Consider the following 19088-nt stretch of genomic DNA (forward strand, 5'->3'; position numbering starts at 1 on the left):
TATCGAGACTAAAATTAGAAAGTGGGACATGATGGTGCTTGGGATATGGACCCAAAAATCTTAGTTTAAAATCCTATTCACTGAGGTTAGAGAGATAGCTCAGAGGTTAAGAACACTGACTGCTCTTGCAAAGGACCAGGGTTCTGTTCCCAGCACCAGCATGGGGTATTGCAACTTTCTATTATCATAGTTTTAGGGGACCTGTGCATCTAATACCTTTTTTTGCCTCTGTGGATATTGCACACACATGATGTGTATACATATATGCAAACACTCATTTACATAAAATAAAATAAATGTTGTTTAGAAAGAAAATGTAACTCATTGGTTAACAGCTCTAATCTCTCAATGCCAGTATGTTACTTATCTGGCCTTTGGTGTCTCTGGGTACAAAATGGAGATAGCGATCTATTTCAGGGAACAGTTATGCCAGACTGGTGACAGGAGCACCATGGGATGTCTTGGTAAATGGCAAACAGAAGATTCAGTCTTGATAAAGGGCTCAGTAGTATGAAGACCAACCTCAGTGCAGACACACGCATCTGCTACTTGCTCATGGTGCTCCAGCAATGATCCAAGATTCCGTTAGCTCAGACTCAGGACTGGGGACAGAAGCAGCAGAGGGAGATAGCTGGGCCTAAGATGGGAGGGGTAAACAGAGCTGCAAGATAAAAAGCAAACTGGATTTAGAAAACAAACTCAAGCTAATGGCTGTAGGTGGTGTTAGTCATTCTGTTATGGAATTGAGGAATACATATGCATACTAATCAGAATTTATTCTGGCTGCTTCTCACTACACATGGGGAAAGGGAGAAAGAATAAAAGATATTCAGCAAGCAGGAAAATGTCCAGAAAACTGAGCCCTGGGCCTCAGCTCATAAGGACACAAAATTTCTCACAGGCCCGTGGGCTAAACTGGGTTTGCTGCCTGAATGGGGTACTAAGAATGAAGGACCAGATTCCAACTTCCAGTCCATGGACTATGTGTGGAAGGAGACCCTGGAGCCTGTAACTGGGTTCTGAGACCTGGGTGTGGTGCACACGTATACACAGGTGTGTCTAATATGTGTGCCTATGTGCATAGTGATCAGAGGACTACCTTGGTAGCTTTCTTCAGAAACTCCTTCCTTCCTTCCTTCCTTCCTTCCTTCCTTCCTTCCTTCCTTCCTTCCTTCCTTCCTCTCTCCTCCTCTTCCTCCTTCCTTCTTTCCTTCCCTCCTTCCCTCCCTCTCTCTCTCCCTCCTTTTTTCTTTTTTTCCTTCCTTCCTTCCTTCCTCCCTCCCTCCCTCTTTTGCTCATTTTTCCCTCCCTCCCTCCCTCCCTCCCTCCCTCCCTCCCTCCTTCCTTCCTTCTTTTCTTCCCTCCTTTTTTCCTTCCTTCCTCCCTCCCTTCCTTCCTTCTTTCTTTCTTTCCTTCCTTCCTTCCGTTTTTCCTTCCATCCTTCCTTCCTTCCTTTTCTCCCCCTCCTCCTCCTCTTGCTCTGCTTCTTCTTCACCAGACAGAGTCTGTCCTTGGTCTGTAACTCTCCTAGTAGCCTGGGTTAGGTGGCCAGTGGACCCCAGGGATCCGCTCATCTCCAGCTCCCAACACTGGGGGCACAAATGTAGGCCATCATGCTTAGCATTGTAAATGTCGTTTCTGTGGACTGACTTTGGTTTCTCATAATACCTTACTGACTGGGTCCTCTCTCCAAGCTCCGTGTCCCAGAAGGCCTCCTGCTCCCCGGCCCACAGTTATTCTTCAGGCCTGTGGGGTGAGGGAAACTCAGGAGGAGCCTCAGCAACCTCTGGGATTCCAGGCTTCACTCTTTCCTCACAGGGCATATTAAAGCAAACAATCTCCACCCTGTGATCCCACAAGCCCGGGCATCTGTCCTCCCAGCTAACCTGAACCTCTCTGAAAGAATACAGACCAGACAGTGCTGTGTAGATGACGGCCGTTACTGTAGAGTGGAGGAACGGTTGCTCTCAATGGTGAGTGCTGTATATGAGGAACATCACCACAGTACAGAGGAACGGATGCTGTCAGTGGTGAGCGTGCCTGCCAGGCCATGGTGTTGATTTGCATTCGAGTCAGTCTTTACATTATTTCTAAAGTCCCTGTAACAAAGTAGCTTTTCCTGAGGGGTGTTTTACTTCCAGGTGATTGACACGTTAGTTTGGACTGACTCTCACAAAAGGGGCAATGGTAGATCCTTGTTCTTGATTAGGAAATACCCTGGTATGCAGTAAAGTCATGGGATTTGGGGCTTCTGAGGTCACATTTAGATAGTCACCTATAAGGGACATTCTGGTCAGTTTAGGATGTCACACTTCTGCCTGGTTCAGAAAAAGGATTAGGGTCTCTTTCTTTGGGTCAGCAATTGAAGTCCTACAGTGTCAGTCTGGGGAACTGTGCTTACAGCTTATAGCCCAGCCCGAGAGCCAAGGGATGCAGACAACAGAACAAGACAAGGAGGAGCCCCTGGGAGAGCCGGGGGCTGCTGGGAGTAGGGATGAGCCTAGAGCTTCTCCTCGTTGGGCTTGCGGTCATACTAAGGAATGAAGGGCAGTTTCAATGTCCATCAGGAAGCACAGAAGTGTAGAAGCGTGCTTGCACACATCAAAAGGCCCCTGCCAGGTGGGCATTCTCTGGACATTCATTTATGGGTCTGTGTAACAAGAGAGGCCTTCTTGTTGGGGTTTCTGTCCCGCCTGGCACCCCACAGCCAGCAAATCCCAGAGAAAAATCACACAGAGATCTCCATAAGTTATAAAAGTGATTGACCTATTAGCTCAGGCTACTTATTAGCTCTTGTAGCTTATATTAACCCATTGTTCTTATCTATGCTAGCCACATGGCTCAGTACCTTTCTCAGCCAGGCAGGTTACATCTTGCCTCTCAGTGGTCTGGGCAGGAATGGGGGAATGGGTTTACTTCTTCCTAGAATACTCCTTATTTCCTTGCCCCACCTCTACTTCCTATCTGGTTGACCCGCCCACACTTCCTGCCTGGCCAATCAGCATTTATTTAAAACATGATGGACAGAATACAGACAACTCTCCCACATCAAGTCTGCATTTCAGTATCTTAGCTCTGAAATCATCAAGCACTTACAAAGGGACTGAAACATATTTATATGTTTAGCACAGTGATTCCAGGCCAGGAGGTCCAGCCGGGCAAAGGAACAGGAAAACGGGAGAAGACTGAGGTTTAAACCTGTTAAGCACAGGGCTATCCAGAAGAGTGGGGGTGGAGAAGAATCCATTGTCAGGCGGCTTATATGCCATTCCCCCCCCCCCAACACACACAGTGATGGAGTGACCTTTGGTTACCCCTGACTAACATCTGTGGTCAGTAGCCAGGCAGCTGCTTTTATGAACTTTCTGGGCTTGCTCAATGAGCCAAGAAACCTTCATTGGGCTCTTCATGATCCCTTCGGATTACCTCCTGCTGAGTTAGTTTTCCATGGACAAAGGTGGCTGCAGAGGTTAGCTCCTCATTTCCTACATGCTTACAGGGCCTCCCCCATCTTCCAAGGATATGACACATCTCTTCAACACATGAATGTTGAAGCTCCTTTAAGGGAAGAGATTTGCTGTGCCTATTACTCCTCACAAAGCCACAGTGAACTTACAGGGCACCCAAGTCCAATCCCTAAACTCACTTTATGCTGAAGCAAGCACACCTGAGTTATTCTCTAAGTGAATCGCTATCCAGGTCCTGTCTCTGTTAGAGAAACTGCATTGCTGTGTTCGCTGAAAAATGTCCAGGAATAAAGTCCGCCTAGCTGTACCCTGTCCCCCCAACACACACACACACACACACACACACACACCAGGGATGACATCTCCCTAGCTGTGACCTGTCTCCCCAACACACACCAGGAATGAAGTCCACCTAGCTGTGCCCTGTCCCGCCAACACACGCACACGCACACACACACACACACACACACACACACACACACACCAGGGATGACATCCGCCTAGCTGTGCCCTGTCCCCCCAACACACACACACCAGGGATGACACCTGCCTAGCTGTGTCCTGTCTCCCCAACACACACCAGGAATGAAGTCCACCTAGCTGTGCTCTGTCCCCCCGACACACACCAGGAATGAAGTCCACCTAGCTGTGCCCTGTCCCCCCAACACACACACACACACACACACACACACACACACACACACACACACACCAGGGATGACATCCGCCTAGCTGTGCCCTGTCCCCCCAACACACACACACCAGGGATGAGGTCCGCCTAGCTGTGCCCTGCCCCCCACCTTTATTATTTTCTTTCACACCCCCAACTCTGTCTCTGTGCCATTCTGGTCCGGTCCTACCTTTGTTCACTCTTCCACTTTTATCCTTTCATGGACGGCCCAGTTACAAGCAGCCTATCCTTCGGCCCCTCCTCCTCGGTGGAATTCAGAGGTTAGATCAGGGTGTAAGTCCTCTTTGCACTCTAGCCACTTTAAAAATTGGTCTATTAAAGCTGGGCAGTGGTGGAGTGTGTCTTTAATCCCCACACTCAGTGAGTTCAAGGCCAGCCTGATCTACCAGATCTAGTTTCAGAACAGCTAGGGCTGTTACAGAGAAACGCTGAAAAAACCAAGACAAAATAACAAACAAAAAAATTAGTCTATCTAATCTCACTTTTTAAATTATTATGCTCATTATAATAAATTTACTAATTATGACACCGCAAAGCAGGTAAACAAAGAAGGCTCTCTGCAGCTCACTTCCTGCCCTCCCCTTCTTTATTCACACTCTGTTCCTACTCCTACCCTTCCTCTCTCCCTGCTCCTCCTGCCTCTTTTCAGGAGTCAACTTGTGTCTCTCCAGGGCCAGTCCACCTGTCACACCCTGGAGCTGCATCCTAGCCATGCCCTTTCTCTCTCGGGCATCCCAGAATCTTTCCAGGGAAGGCTTGTCTTCAAGGAACTCTGTGACTTGCCAATCTGGCAGTTTCCTTGGGTGCACCTCAGGAGGATGCCCTGCACATGAGACCTACCTGGCCACTTGCACCTCGGTAGGTATGCACCCAGCTGGGTACCCAGACAGGCAAGAGACTGGATCTTTCATACAGCTGTGTCCATTTGAGCCAATTCTGGATCACAGAGCCTTCCACATGCCACATGTGCCTCCCTGTGGGTAAGTGGGACAGGTGCACGGAACAAGTGAGCCATCAGGAGAGCAGAGATGAACTGAAGCATGCTCTTTGCCCTTGGCGTTAGCAGCTGGAGCAACAGTGGGACTCCCCAGTTCACTTCCTCCACAGGGAAAGGCACACGTGGCACTCCTCTTCAGAGCCCAGAGGGCCATCTCCCAGTCTTCTCTTCCCTAGGAACTAGCCACGGATAGCCCAAAGACCACTGAGACTCTGCTGCACCAACCTTGTGATTCTAAGCCTACAGCCGATCCAGAGTGAAGACTCCACTACCTACCACGTGCCTTAGATATTCCATTTGAATCTGGGGCCTCGGGTTCTTGCTATGTCACGTGTATGGTGGAGAAGGAGGAGAATGTGCTGGGCGGTCCAAGAAGCGCTTCCAGGTACCGTTCGCCTGGACACAGTCTTAAAATGTTCGAGGGAAGTCTGTTGTGTGTGCATGCACCGAGCGCGTGTTGCCATGGGTCCCTGACTAAACTGCAGGATCCTAGCTTGGTTCGAGGCTGGGTGGGCGCGATCCTCCCATCGCCACCCCCACCCTCAGCCCCGGGCCAGCATGGTCGGGTTTTCCTCCGGCAGGCGGCAGGCTGGCGGCTGTGTGCTAGGCGCCTCCTCAGGAGAGGCGGCAGCATGAGCTCGAATTGTCCGCGGAGATAGCCTTGCGCAGGGGCTTAGGTGTCACTGCGCCGCGGATCAAGCTGGTACTCCGAGTTCCTGGGGTTTATGGCCCTGCTAGACTGCAGCTCCAGCCCATTTACCCCTTACCAACGGCTTAGGAACAACGGATTCCCCGGGTGTGGGTCCGTGCTGAAGCAGGTGCTGGGGTCCGGAGCTGCTGCAGCTCCGCAGGCGGCCACTGGGGGCTGCAGTGCCGGAGAATCCGGCAGAAACAGTGCGCTCTACCGCCGGGTCCTGGGGCGCCTTGGGTCTCTAAGGCTGTCTGCACCGCTGTCTGCAGCTGCCTGCACAGCCCTCGCAGCATCCTCCCCGATTCGTGGGTGCGATCACTCCGTGTGTGTGTGTGTGTGTGTGTGTGTGTGTGTGTGTGTGTGTGTGTGTGTGTGTGAGAGAGAGAGAGAGAGAGAGAGAGAGAGAGAGAGAGAGAGAGAGAGAGAGAGAGAGAGCTTGTGCGCGCGCACGCATGGGGGGAAGTGTGCATGCGGAGAGTGCGGGGGAGTGTGTTTGTGTGTGTGCGTGTGGGTGTGAGTGCCTGGCTCCCTCTCTCTGACACACACACACACACACACACACACACACACACACACACACACACACGGCAGGCTCTTCTGAACTTGAAGACATTCCACATTCCAAGAGGCTGCAGGTTCCTGGGGATGCCGGGTTTCTTCAATCAAGAAAATCTTAACCTCATCTTCCTAGAAGGGATTATCTTTTCTTTCCTTTTCTCCCTTTATTATTATTATTTTTTTAATCGGGAAGAGGAAAGCACAAGTTGTACTCCCCCTCCCGCCTCTTCTTGCTAAATGCCATGGATATAACTGAATAAGCTGCTCAGGGCTCTCCCCGTTTGGTTGGTCCGAGGCCACCATCTGCCTGCCTTCGCTGAATCGCTGGAGTGGAGAGCTTAGCGTGAGACTGTCTCGGGCCAGGAAGGATGCGTGGCCGAGTCAGGGATCCCGGTCGCCCTGCGGAGCCGGCCTCGGAGCCTCCCAGCCGCGGGTAGATGCCGCCTTGCCCAGGTGAGTGGCTGTCACTGCTGCGTCTTGGCGATGCTGGGTTGACCGCGGGAGATGGGCGCAGGGATGTGCGCACCCGGAGAAACAGGGGAACTTTGCCTCTTTTCCTGCCTCACTTGAGGACTTCCTCCATCCTGGATACTGGTGTGGAAGACTTCTCTCTTTCAGCCATCCTCCTTTCTGGTGTTTTGATTATGTGTGTGTGTGGCGAGGGGTGAAACTGATGGGGACCCGAGAGAGCGGGTCTGGGTGAGGCTTCAGTCCGCGTGAGGCTTGGAAGTCGGAGGAAGAGACTCCAGCTTCCTACAAAGGCAACCCCTGAATGAAGAACTTTGCCGCCAGACCACTCTGTTGCACCTTAGCACATGCCAGGCCTGGCTAGGATGTTGCTGAGTTCTGGGTGAAGGCGCTGGGGTGTTCCAGAGCTTAATGCCTGACCGGGGTGGGGTGGAGATAAGCGAGAGGTTGATGCAGTGCCGTGGAGGGGAGGGAGGCATGGTTGCCATTTGAGGAGGCAGTCAGGACAGGAGTAGGGACCCTATCCTGGTCTCAGGCAGGTCTTACCAAGATAAGGAGGACTGTGTATGTCCGCAAGGCTTGGGGCAATAGAATGCCATGATGAAGCAATATGTAAGCTAGCATTAGCCATGCCCAGGTTGGTAGATCTCTGTCTCCCACCCTGCCCTGCCCTGATTCTGATGCTGGCCTGAACAAGGAGGACTGAGAACCACAGACAGCTCCCGGGAGGAGAGCAGTCAGTGCCTTGCTTCTTCTCTTCCCCACAGAGTGCACAAAAGACAGAAGCATTGGGTTCCAGGGAGAGGAGACCAGACAGCCAGAGCTGGAGAGACAGAGAAATGAGAGAGGGAGGGAAGAAGGGAGGGAAGAGAGAGAGAGAGAGAGAGAGAGAGAGAGAGAGAGAGAGAGAGAGAGAGAGAGAGATTGATTCAGACAGAGCTTGCAGAGGAACTAAGCACGACTCATGCCAAGTGCACTCAGAAACAGCTGCAGACAGACAGACAAACACCTGCAAGGAGAGGGCCTGTTAGTCTGTCCTCGAACCTGGAGTTCCGAGCATCATTGTGGATCCTTCTATCCTGCTTAAATCAGTGTGTGTGTGTGTGTGTGTGTGTGTGTGTGTGTGTGTGTGTCTTGAGAAGCTGGGGTAGGGAAGAAAGTACCTCCATCCTGTGGAGTTCCAGGCTCCAGCGCAGAGGTTTAAAGTGGGCTGTTGCACTTGGGTGGGGGCCTAATGGGAACTGGTGCTTGTGCATTGGGGATGTAGGCAAAATAGGAGCAAAAAAACTGGGGTTGTGTGCCATGTCTTGGGTCCAGAGGGGTTTTAACAGCCAAGCCATGCAGCCTGGTGGAGGGGACCTGCGGGAGGGGGGGCATCAGAAGCTGAAAAGGGAGAGGTTGGGTGAGGAAGACCTAGGCTTGAAGTGTCTAGCTTCGCGAATCCAGCACGGTTTGCTCCTGCCCTCCTGCCAACTGTGTCGCATCTGCTCCCCTACCTTGGGCAGAGGTTAGAGTTCCGTGGCCACTCTTTCTCCTTCAGGCCTCCTCCCATGCTCTGCTGAAAGCCCTCCTTCCTAGCCTTCCTGCTCGAGTTGCTGGTCTAATTTCTGCCTCGGAAGGAAGGCAATTCCTCACCTTCTTGCCCTCAACCCAGGAAACACAAGCAGCAAACAGAGCATTTCTGGTGCAGTCTCTAGTGATGCTCTTCAGGAGGAGAGCTCCCGGTGGCAGCTCCGGGGGCAGGATAGGGTCTGCCAGGATCAGAAGGATGCTGGCTGGGATTCTGTCTTTCTTTGAAGGCCCAGCAATGCGAGCAGGGAGCATTGAGAGGCCAGGTTGAGGAGGTACAAGATGGGAATAGGGATGTAGACGGTGGTGGGGATGCTCTAAGATCCTATGGCCCTGATTTGGCTCAAGAGAGAGTCTATTTTCTTATACTTTCTCCTGCTTCAAAGTAAAATCGAGACTCGGGGATTCTGGCTTCCAGCTGCTGGCATGAAGGGTGGAGCAAGTCTGTGCTTTTTATCTTCCTCTCCTTGTTGTTCGGGGTAATGTAGAAACTTCCAAGCTCCCAGGCTGGGGGTGGGGGTGTCTTCACAGGGACAATTGGGAGTCGATGTTAGAAGTAGAATTCCCTGGCCTGAAGCAAGGGTGAGCACAAGGACCAGCCCTACAGGAGCTACACTGTAGTGGGAGAGGCTACCAGACAAGAGCAGAGAAACGGAACAAGGAAATCACAGAGAGAGAGAGAGAGAGAGAGAGAGAGAGAGAGAGAGAGAGAGAGAGAGAGAGAGGACTCTGAGCCAAGGCCCTTGTGGATTTCTTTGGGCAAAGGAAGGAGAGGCAGAGTTTTGTCACATACTGGGATACAAATTAAATGTGGACAGACTGGGTTCAAATCCAGACTCTGCCAAAACTTTGTTAATCCACATGAGACTAATAGTCTCACCCCCATGAAATGAAATAATCACATGTATCAGGCAAATGTGTGCTGACCCATGTTTTCCTGGCAAGCTCCATCCCTTTCTTAGATTCCGATGACTACTCTATTCATAGGAAAAAGAGACTCGGGGGGATAGGAGGACGGTGCCTTTGCTTCCCTCCCCACTCAGGGAGCTCTCCAGAAAACTTTAGGAATGGATTTAAAGACATCAGTTTCCCCTCTGGGGCCCTGAACCTGTTTCTCTTTCTCCATCTTCTGGTCATGGTCATTTGTTCAGAAAGCTAGGCTCTGTGGTTTGTACGTTTCATTCCTTACCCTTGCCTGCCTGAGGCTCTAGTGTGAAACATGCACTTTCCTCCTTGCAGGCCCTGAACCCTCCTCCCTCCAGCCCCTGAACCCTCCTTTCTCCACCCCCTGCCCCCTCCTCCCTGCAGGCTCTGCACCCTCCTCCCTCCAGCCTGTGCACCCTCCTCCCTTCAGCCTGTGCACCCTCCTCCCTCCAGCCCCTGCACCCTCCTCCCTCCACCCCCTGCCTTCTCCTCCCTGAAGGCTCTGCACCCTCTTCCCTCCAGCCTGTGCACCCTCCTCCCTCCAGCCTATGCACTCTCCTCCCTCCAGCCCCTGCCCCCTCCTCCCTGCAGGCCATGCCACCTCCTCCCTCCAGCCCTTGCTCTCTACTTGCTCAGCCTCCCGCTCCAACTTGTCCATCCTCTGTGTATTCCATGTGTTCACCAGCACACCTCATGTCTCTCCCCTTTGAGACACTCTTGTTATGTAGCTCAGGTAAGCTTCCTACTTATGATCCTTGTGCTTTAGTTTTCCAAGTGCTGGGTCCCAGGTGTGTACCTGGCGGTAAAGTGACATTAGAGCATGCACCCTAAAGCTCAGCCCTGCCTCTGGCGGTGAATCGGGCCTGCATGACTAGAAACAGACACTAGACAGTGAGGACAGCCCCCAAACTGTTGGCAGGATGCCTGTGGAGGGCAGTGTGGTGAGTGCCTGGTTCCAGTCAGAGGCCCTTCCTTCCTCTGTCTCCTGTATGATGTGGAAGGAGGCCCACCCTTGTCCCACAAGGCCTGTTTTCTGATGTTAGGACTCCCTCTAAAAGTTGACTCCTATGTCAGCAAAAGGCCAAAGGTCAGACCCAAGACTGGGCATTGAAGGTGGACTTCTCTGAATTAGGTTCTTGTGGGCCTGCCCTTATCATCAGGCATCAGGCCTTGCGGTGACCACTGGGCCTTTTGGGGACAGAAAAGTCAAGGTTGCTGAGGAAAGCCATCTGGTCCAGATTGCTCATGGGAACTAGAGCAGACAGCTGGGAAGGGACACACACCAGCAAGTACATCAGGTGGCAGTCACTAGAGAAGGACACAGGGGTGGCCACTGCTTCTCTGTCTTCTTCCGCCGTCACCCCTGAAAGGACACTTTGTTGAAACTCCTCTCGTCATTTGTCCCATGTGATTTAAATCCTACAGGTGTACAGTTGTCCTTCTACACTTGGCACATACTGGGGTTTATAAATCACAAGAGGAGGGGTTGTGTTTATTACTTTTTTGTTGCCTCTCCATCCAAAAAGTCAAGAAGTCGTTTTCCCTCTTGAGGGCGATATTGTCTCCACAGAGCCTGCATGTCTTAGGGCTCACAGACAGAAGCAAGGGATGTGGATTCATAGATCCAGGGGCAGGGGCTCACAGGCAGAAGCAAGGGATGCGGATTCATAGATCCAGGGGCAGGGGCTCACAGACAGAAGCAAGGGATGTGGATTCATAGATCCAGGGGCAGGGGCTCACAGGCAGAAGCAAGGGATGTGGATTCATAGATCCAGGGGCAGGGGCTCACAGGCAGAAGCAAGGGATGTGGATTCATAGATCCAGGGGCAGGAAGAGCCAGAAGGTGCTAGAGGACAGGTTCCTGGTACCCAGAGAGTCACTGGGAGCTTCTCAACCATCAAAGCCCCATCCCCCACACAGTAGGAGTCTCAGATGGAGATGAGAGGTGGGTTAGGATGCTCTGCCCTACAGCACAAGTCTTTTGAGCAGTAGTCAGAAGACAAGTTCAGAAGCCAAAGGTCAGAGATAGGAACACCCCATCCCTAGCTTGTTGCAACACCGAGGCCGGAAGTGCAAGTGGCTTACGGAGCTTTCCTGAAAGGCTCAGGCTGTGCTCTGTGGCTCCATGTCTGTGCTCTTCCTCTCCTTGTGTGGTAAGACTGTGCAGAAGAAGGCGTGAGAGACCTGCAGAGGAGACACAAGGCTGTGGCCTGGCTTCTGAGCCTCAGAAGCCAGGATGTCACTCATCGGATAGAGCTCGGTCCTGCCATTCGGAATATCCTCACAAGCCAAGGTACTGGGAACCCAACCAACATGAGGACCCAGGAGGTAAACTGAGTCAAAGAATGAGGAGCAAGCCTGCGTGCCTGTAATTCACCTCTCTGTGCATTGTCTGTAGTAATGACTAATTACTAATGACTGCCCTGTATTTACAGTGACGGCCAGGGGCAGGAGGGCTCAGCACGTTACTGTTCATTATCCTCTAGCCATCACGATCCACCCAGTGCAGCTGTACCCAAGGCACGACAGTGGTGGCAGGGACCTGGACATCCCTCTGGATCCCTCCTCCTCTGCAGCTCCCTCCCAGACCTCATCTTCGCCTCTCTTTTCCTCTTCCCAGGGGATCAAAATCTCCTTCTTGCCCTAGATCATATCTCTAATAAAAACCCTGTGAAGGATGAGGGGTGTAGCTCAGTTGGTGGAGTGCTTGCCCAGCATTCTCAAAGCCCAGCATTCCTCTCTAGCACCCACTAAGCAGGTTTGATTGCACACTGCTGCCATTGTAGCACTCAGAAGTGGAGGCAGGAAGATCAGAAGTTGTTGGCTACATACGGAGATCAAAGCCAGCCTGAGCTACATGACACCCTGGGAATGCACTATGAAGTCAAGGCTAGCCTGGGCTACGTGACACTCTGGGAACGCACTATCTCCTGGTCTCTCTCCTATTGTCTGGGGCTCATTTCCTATTCTTATTCTCCAGAGCCCACAGTGTTCTTTCCAGACACCCCTCCATGTTCAGTAGCTGCTAAAGACTGGGGACAGAAGTGCACCCTGTAGAGGGTCTTGCTTCAGAACAGCTAAAACGAGGCAGCATTGTGGCATGCTCTGGTCCCCAACATCTGCCGTGTTTGTAGAAACTTGAGGAATGGACTTAAGTCCAGTACTCAATATGAAAGACAGAGAAAGAGGGGGAGAGAGGAGAGGAGAGGAGAGGAGAGGAGAGGAGAGAGAGAGAGAGAGAGAGAGAGAGAGAGAGAGAGAGAGAGAGAGAGAGAGAGAGAGTGGGTACATATGCAGTGGTGCAGCTCCAGTGGGTGATGACTGCAGGTCACCCTAACAGCAAGTGCCCTGAGCCCCGAAAGACACTGCTTTGAAAGTTCCTAAGTTGTGCATTCTCGCCTGATCCTGGTTGTCCCTGTAAACACGGGCCAGGAAGCCCCACAGAGCAGACGAGTTACAGAGGATGTGCAGGAAGCATGCCTAACCTTCAAAACCTTCATAGACCCCTGAAAATGCCCAGCAAGGGCTAACGGCAAGCCTTGAAAGATCCTGGAGACCTAGGTGAACAAAGGTGACCCCTTACTATGATTCCCCTGTAAGAATCAACTAGAACACCCAGGAGGGTCTGGGGGCAGCAGGACAAGAAGTAGGTGGTTACCTGAGGTCATGGAGGAGAGAAAGGTTAAAGGTCTTCTACAGGATAATGACTGGAGGGTTGGTTATTGAGAACTCTCTGGGGTCCTGCCAGTAGGACACTTGCTGAGGGACCTGGGCCATTTCTCTACCTTTTTGCCCTCACCTACAAAATGGGGTCTGGCTGTTCTCCCAAGATCCTCCTGGGTCAGATCACTTATCTTCTTTGTTTGTCTGTTTCTGACACAAGGTATGAATATCTGACTGTCCCAAAACTCACTCTGTAGACCAGGCCGGCCTCAAACCCAGAGGTCCACCTGCTTCTGCCTCCCGAGTGCTGGGATTAAAGGCGTGGGCCACCACACTCAATCTGCTCAATAATCTTTTGATTTATAAGTTCATGAACTGCTGCTTCAGAGCCAAGGTTCCTCTGCTGACCCATTTCAGCCCCAGAGTGATGGAGCTGGGGCCTGTGACCTCTCTCTCATCCTCTTCTGCCAGCCAGCACTGGTCAAATGCTTCTCTTGGCTTGGTGCCCTCCTCTGACAGAGTTCCCCTTAAAGGCCCAGCATCTAAGGTTGAAGCTGAGGGAGGGCATCTCCTTTCTTGTTGACTCAAGTACACACAGTCACACACTCACATTGAAATACACCCACCTACAGATGTACAGACACTCACATCTGCATGCCCAGGTACACATAGAAACGCACATACACATGTGCCTGCTCCTGCACACCTCTGTACACACCGGCACACACAGGCATACTCCTATATTCTAATGTTCTGAGAGCACCACCACTGCTCAAAGAACATCCTTCTGGTTCCTACACCCCACACTCACACTGCAGGCTGGAGAAAGCGGCCACACTCCGCACTGATGAGGGAAGTGGATGGAATGGAAGCAGGGGAAGCAGGCAGCAGAGTGCACACAGGCATGCGGATTTCTCGTCACTGCAGAGAGTCACAGCGCCTGTTCCCTTTTGAACCTAAACAGAGAAGCAGGGAGCTTATATTCTATTCCTGGGCAAGTGATGGGAAGGGAAATTGGGACCAGCGAGATCTCACTGGGTGGTAGTCCTGGCCCTGAAGGTCTCCTTCTTGTGGTGCAGGACGTATGTTTCCTCCCATGGTTGGCGGCCATTGTTCCTTCTTGGCTGTTGGTCTGCACCACCTCTACCTAAGGCAGAGAGGAGGAAGAACTGCAGTTGGTGTCAGTGTGTGTGCTAGCCTTTTCATGGTCATCCAGAAACTTTGTCATGGGGGGGGGGTGGGCGGGGAAAGCCTTCTCATCTTCATCCAGGAAACTTTGTGTATGTGTGGGGGGTGCAGTGGGGCAAGCCTTCTCATTGTCATCCAGGAAACTTTGTGTATGTGTGGGGGGTGCAGTGGGGCAAGCCTTCTCATTGTCATCCAGGAAACTTTGTGTATGTGGGGGGGGGGTGCGGTGGGGCAAACCTTCTCATTTTCATCCAAAAAACTTTGCTCCTCAGCAGCAGATCTGTTTCTGTTTTCATGGTCTCAGCACACACAACCTCTTTCCTTGTTTTTGTTTTTGACATAGAATCTTACTCTTGACGGTAGGCTAACCTGAAATTTACTATGTAACCCAGACAAGCCTTGAACTCAAGGAAATCCTCCTGCATCAGCCTCCCTCTCCAAAGTGCTGGAATGTGAGCCACAATGAGAGCAGGCTCCATGCTACTCCTGAGGACATGAGTCTCTTCTTTCGGCGCCATGTGAGTGAGCCCGCTCCGCCACTTCAAGCCTTAAGACTCTAGGGAGCTTGATTGTTTGATTGTGCAGCCGAACCTCCTTTGTTCATATTTACCATGCTTTCATGGTACCTTGTCCTCCCCTGTTCCAGTGAGTTTCCCTGGTACTTACTGAATGTCTTCCTTGTGCCACCCAGCTGTCCAGATGTTGCAAAGGTAGTCACCTCCAGTTCATACAGTTTCAGTGCCCACTTGGCTTAGCTTGTTTTCAGTAGTCTAGTTAGGCCTTGGTGGAGTTGGGGATCCTCAGCCCTGATTGGTTTCTGAGTCTCTTCTTCATCTCTGTGTATGTGTGAGTGTGCATGTGTTTGTGTGTGTGTGTGTGCACGCACACCCACATGCCCTTGTGTGTGTTCTTAGGATTCAGTCAAAGTCACGTATGATTAACTGCATGAGGTAAAACTGATAATGGTAGTGGTGAGTTTGATGGCGACTGTGTGTTGGTAGTGATAATGGTAAGGAGGTAATAGTGGTTGTAATGATGTTTTGGTTGTAATGATGACCACTGGTGGTAATGGTGATGATGGTGGTATGGAGAGGACAATGATGATGATGCTGATTGGGTGATGAGATGATGATGTTGGTGGAGTAGAGGCTGTGGTGCTGATGGTGATGATGGCGTTGAGGTGATGACGATGAGGAGGATAATGATGATACAATGATGAAGATGGAGTAGAAGCTGTGGCGGTGGTGCTGCTGCTGCTGAAGGTGGTGATGATGATGGCTGCAAGGATGTTGGTGATGGTGGTGCTGAAGTGACAGTAATGATGAAGAAGATGGAATGACAAAGATGACAAAGATGATGATGGCGGAGTAAAGGCAGTAGAGTGATGATGCAGAGATGCTGTGGTGGCGTTGATGGTGATAATGATGACCGAATGGAGCTGGTGGCGGTGAGATGACAGTCTAAAGATGATGTGCTGGGTGGAGCTACAACCTCAGAAACAACACCCAGGCTACTTCCCAGATCCCACTTCAGCCTGACTCTAAGCTGAGACCTTACCGTCTTACTCAAGTAGAAACCAGTGAGATAAAGAGATTAGGGGCATGTTCTTAATTTAGAGACAGTTGACCCTAAAGGAGTCATGTAAGCTTCCTTGAGACCTGAGTATTTGCGTCATCTGGATTGGACTGAGGAGAACTGAGGGGAATGACCGTGAAATGAACTCTGGATCCTCTGTCCAGAGTTACAGCTTCTAAGCAAATGATAAATGTGGGCCGTTCACACCTGGAGGACAGTGCCTAGTCTCTAGAGAGACAAGAATCTGGATGTGAGATTGCTGGCTGGGGACTGTGGTTGCAAGGAGGCAGGCAGGCTTCTTATACTTGAGAAGTCTTCATCTGGTAAGACAAGGCCAGTCCCTTGTCCTTAAGTCTAGGCTATGATGAGGATTGGTGTAGATGAACATGGCATATTGTTAAGGTTCTAGACATGAAAATTATGAACATGGCATCTTATGGGATATATGCATGAGTATGTGTATGTCTAAGTCCGCATTGCTAGGGCTTCTGCAGGGTTCTGTTTCCTGGTTGTGTAAATTTTAGCATATTACTGTGCCTTGGATTCTTTATTTATGAACTGGAAATAATAAAAATAATACTAGCATCTACTTCTTAGGATTCCACAATGAAATGAGTTACTATACGGAAAGAACTTGGATCAATGTCGGGCACTGTGGGGCCTTGTGAACTAGCTGGGACAGAGTTGTAGGTATGGTAGTTTCCCAAGTGTGAAGAGGGACCACCGTGCACTCACTTGCAAAACATTCTATCATAGTGACCACCCCTTAAAGTGTGCGTTACTGTGGGGGAGTTTATGATATTTTCCATGTGATTCCAAGCCTTCTGGGCAAGAGTGCATACACGCTGTAACAACTGTGTAGCCATCAGCGTGAGGGGAAATCAAGATGAGGATGCTGTTGAGGGACTCTTCTCCACTGAGGCTTTTCCACAGTGTGTTGGGTGGGGGGGGCGGCGATAGGAGCAGAGGTGTGGGGAGAGGATGGCAGATGGGTTCACACTGTCTCCAGTGTGGGAGGAAGCCCTCCCCCACATTCCTGGCTCTACCTGCATGTCTGTGCAAGTCTGTATAGTGTGGTAGAGGAACTGCAGACATGCTGTGTCTACAGGGCATAGCGTGCTGAAGGCTTGGGCATTAATAGCGAATCTGGACATATATGGGATACTTGGAAATTTTGTTCCAGAATGAGGTTCAACAATGGTCTCCAACCCCTGAGAGGACAAATGTGGACTGTGGGGGAAGGAGATTATGTGGCGTTGAGTAGAGACAAGATGGGGAGCCTCTGTGGAGATGTGAGACCTCTGACTTGAACTCCCTGTATAGAGGTAGACCAGAAAGACCCGTATCCTGACTGGTAACGGAGCTGACACCCTCCCCTGTGCCCTCCCCAGGGGGATGACCCTGTTGATGGGCGAAAAGAACTCCTGAGCTCTAGAGGTGAAGGAACTGGGAAAGTTTCGAGAACAAGGAAATGCCTTCAGCCTTGCACCGCCAAGAAGGCTGAAGAGCCCTTGTAGGAGGAAACTGTGCTGGGTAATTTTTGCCAGTTTGACACAAATAGGAGTCATCTGGTTAGAGGGAGCTCATCTGAGGAACTGCCTCCATCAGACTGGCCTTTAGGCATGTGTGTGGGACATTGTCTTGATTAATGATTGACGTGGGAGGGCCCAGCCCACTGTGGGCAGAGCCACCTCTGGGCAAGTAGCCCTGCACTGTATAAGAAAACAAACTGAGTAAGCCAGGAAAGGAAGCCAGTTACAGCACTCCCCCGTGGCCTCTGTTTAGTCCCCTCTTCCAGTTCCTGCTTTGAGTCACTGCCTTCACTTCTCTTAGTGATGAGCTGTCCCAGAAGTGTGAGTTAAAATAAACCCTCTCCTCCCCACATGGCTTTTGGTCATGGTATCATAGCTGAAGAAAGCGCACTAGAACAGGACGCACATGGTCAAATCCATGGAACTGTGGGAGTAGGGAAGGGGCAGGAAGAAATCAGGGTATCAGTGTCCTGGGTGGGACTTGGGATAGTGAGGACTGTGCGTGTGACACCTGGAGAGAACAGGAGGAACCTGGGGACATGGAGGTCTGAATGGGAGATGTGGCATCTCCACTGCCTGTACAGCCTACAGTCAGGCCATGTGACCGAAGCCCAGCCCAGGTTCCCTCTCCTGTGGAAGTTTAGGCCCTGAGTCCATTTTGAGCTTTTGAGTCTCTCTGACAAGCCCATCCATAAATCTCAGTCATTGAGCATGCAGATCAGAAGAGCCAGTTCCCTGGAATAACACCCAGATGGGGAGAGAGCTGCGGCTCGCATTGCAGGGGGCTGGGACATCGGTGGGGGCCCAGCTCTTGGGGAGGTGAGTTATCCCAGGCCAGGCCACCCTGCTTCTCTGTCGCTCGGCAGTCAGGCCAGTATTTACTGTATATTGGTTTCTTAAATTGCAGTACCACATCGATCCCCCTTTTCTTTCAGTCCTCACTCCCTGTGCCCCCCTCTCTCAGCCTTCCCCTGCATTGCCGTTCTTTCTCTGTCTTGCCTCTCTCAATTGGGCTTTTAATGTAGGGTGTTCTCTCCATTATATCCTGTTACCTGTGGTCCGTGTTTATATCGCCGTGTTTATTAGCACCGACATTACACTCTCTCCTATCGCTGTGTAAAGCCCCTTTGCGTGTGGTTTGACTAATCTCTGCACCCCACGACAGGGAGGAAGTATGGCATCGTCTCCATTTAAATGTGAAGAAATAGGCACTCAGAGAGGCTAATGGAGTGACCAGGTCATGCTTGGATTATACTATGTCATAATAGTGGCTTCTGGTCATCAGAGCTCTCTGTGTGAGCCCAGAACTGCAATACAAGCTATCTCTGCCCCGCCCCAACTCTCTGGCTCTCTTTTCTCCTCGTGTGTGTGTGTGCTTGTGTGTGTTTGTGTGTGTGTGTGTGTGTGTGTGTGTGTGTGTGTGTGTGTGTAGGTCAAAGGAAGCCCTCAAGTGTCATTCACTTCTCAGCTGCCAGCCTCACCAGTTATTGGACTGGTGCCTCTTGCTTTCCTGGAGCTCACCAAGCTGGCATGACTGTCTGGCCAGCCAGCTCCCGGAGTCCACCTGCCTCTGCCTCCCTGGTACTGAGGCTGCAAGAGCACCACCAGCTTGTTTTGTTTTATTGTAGGGGTCAAACTCAGGTCCTCATGCTTGCAGGGCAAGCGCTTTACCGAGTGGGTCTTCTCGCCGACCCTAACACTCCACTCTCATTGGTTCTATGGGTGAGTCCTGCCAGCTTGTTTCACTGATGAGGGTGGGGCAGCT

At 51.3% G+C, this 19088-nt stretch overlaps 1 protein-coding gene across 1 annotated transcript in view; it reads left to right on the forward strand.

The window, feature by feature from the left end:
- Positions 1-5560: 5560 nt before the first annotated feature.
- Lrfn2 (leucine rich repeat and fibronectin type III domain containing 2) overlaps positions 5561-19088 on the forward strand; it is a 168756-nt gene continuing 155228 nt past the window's right edge. The window contains exon 1 of the mRNA XM_075980952.1: positions 5561-6857. The gene's annotated coding sequence lies outside the window, so the exon portion shown is untranslated. The remainder of the gene's footprint in view (positions 6858-19088) is intronic.

This window comes from Microtus pennsylvanicus, chromosome 7 (genome assembly GCF_037038515.1).
Source record: "Microtus pennsylvanicus isolate mMicPen1 chromosome 7, mMicPen1.hap1, whole genome shotgun sequence".
In the NCBI taxonomy this organism is placed as follows: Eukaryota; Metazoa; Chordata; class Mammalia; order Rodentia; family Cricetidae; genus Microtus; species Microtus pennsylvanicus.